Source organism: Lolium perenne, chromosome 7 (assembly GCF_019359855.2).
Source record: "Lolium perenne isolate Kyuss_39 chromosome 7, Kyuss_2.0, whole genome shotgun sequence".
Lineage (NCBI taxonomy): Eukaryota > Viridiplantae > Streptophyta > Magnoliopsida > Poales > Poaceae > Lolium > Lolium perenne.
Window position 1 is genome coordinate 157,815,389 of NC_067250.2, and position 2,184 is coordinate 157,817,572.

Sequence of the window (2,184 nt, forward strand, 5' to 3'; positions counted from 1 at the left end):
TGATGCCCCATTTTGCTGTGCGTCATGTCGCGTCAGCGTTGTTAATTATCGTTGATAGTGGAGCCTTGCTCACGACTGTTACTGGATGCTCTTGGAAGTAGTGTCTCAGTTTCCTGCTACCTAGGAACATGCCATAGGCTAGCTTTTGAAAGTGGGGATATCTTTGTTTGGATTCCGTCATAGACTGGCCTTTGGACTCCATACTCGTGACCTTCTTCCTTTCGCTCCACCACGATGACGAGAGTGATGACTCTGTTGGAAGCTGCCAGCTAAAGGAGCATAGGCTCAGACTCTCCTGGAGCTGCTAGAATAGGTGGGGAGGTGAGTATTTCCTTCAACCCCTGAAGTGCTGCATCTGCTGCGTCGTCCCAGACAAATTTGTCTTTTTTCTTCAGCAGCTTGTATAAAGGTAGCGCCTTCTCACCAAGATGGATAACAAACCTACTGATTGCTGCTACGCAACCAGTTAGTCGTTGCATGTCTTTGAGACAAGTTGACCTTTTAATACACATGATTGCCTTGATTTTTTCCGGGTTAACTTCAATGCCTCTGTGAGAGACGATAAAGCCAAGGAGTTTTCTGGCTGGAACGCCAAAGACACACTTCAGCGGATTCAACATCATCTTGTACCGTCAGAGGTTCTCAAAGGTTTCTGTGAGGTCGCTGACCAAGTCGGATCCTTTCTGGGTCATGACCGCGATGTCGTCGATGTAAGCATGTACGTTCCGGCCAATTTGGTCCTTCAAGCACCGCTGCATCGTACGTTGGTAGGTGGCACCTGCATTTTTCAAACCAAAAGGCATGGTGACATAGCAGTAGGTGCCAAACGGAGTGATGAACGAGGTCACCTTTTGGTCGGACTTCTTCATTCGGATCTGGTGATACCCGAAATATGCGTCAAGAAAACACAGAAGTTCCGCCCCTGCCGTCGAATCAATGACTAGGTCAATGCGCGACCAAGGGGAACGAATCCTTCGGACAATGCTTATTCAAGCCGGAGTAATCGATGCACATTCTTAATATTTCAGAATTCTTTTTGGGTACAAGGACGGGGTTTGCGACCCAATCAATATGGATAACTTCTACTACAAAACCTGCCTCTAGTAACTTTTCTAGTTCCATTCCTATGGCGTGGCTCTTCTTATCTCCAACGCTTTGCATAGCTTGCTTCACCGGTTTAGCCCCCGGATTTATGTTGAGGTAGTGCTCGGCGAGTTCCATAGGTACTCCGGACATGTCAGAAGCTTGCCATGCGAAGATGTCCATGTTTGCGCGGAGGAACTCGACGAGCGCGTCTTCCTATTTGGGGTCCATGTTGGCTCTGACCGAGACATGTTTAGTGGTATCTCCTTCCTTGAAGTCAATTTTCTTGGTCTCTATCGCGGTCTTGAACGAAGTTTTCTGTTCGGAGACCTGCTTCTTGGTGGTGTGCATCTCTTTTGGATCCACCGCGGCTCTGTAGCCTCGCAGCTCCTCTCAGGATATCACAGACTCTGCGAAGGCGGCTTCGCCCAACTCGCACTCGTGAGCCTTCTTTTAGTCTCCGGATACGGTAATCATACCATTGGGACCCGAAATCTTGAGCTTGTTGTAGATGTAGAACGCTCTCGCGTGAAACTTGTGGTAGGTGGGCCTGCCGAAGATGACATGGTAGGAACTCTTGAAGGGCATGACCTCAAACGTTATTGTGGCACCCCGGACCAACTGTCTGAAATACCCGTTATGCATTCACTCATGATCCCATGATCAGTGTAACATGAGCACATAACCGAACTGATAAACAGAGTTACAACATCCATTACATAGTACCGAAATAATAAATAGTCTTACAAACGGTCTCATGACCAAGTCTTACACAAATGGCCACATCGGGCTGAATTCAAACATCCAAAAGCAGCGGATACAAACAACTTCGTCGGGCCCAAGTCATGCCTTAAACCCTACAGGCAGCTGACCGGGAAACGTCCTAAGTCTCATAGTCATCCTGATAACCTCCATCATCTTCAAAATCCTCCTCATAGTCTGGCCAAGTAAATAGCCAGGGACAAAGCCGTGAGTACATTTTGAATTGTACTCGCAAACCATTTACAAAGTAACATATCAAGGAGAACAAGGTACCGAGGACTAACTAGGAGATCAAGAGGGAATGACCACTTATATAACAAGAATATGTTATGTAGAAGA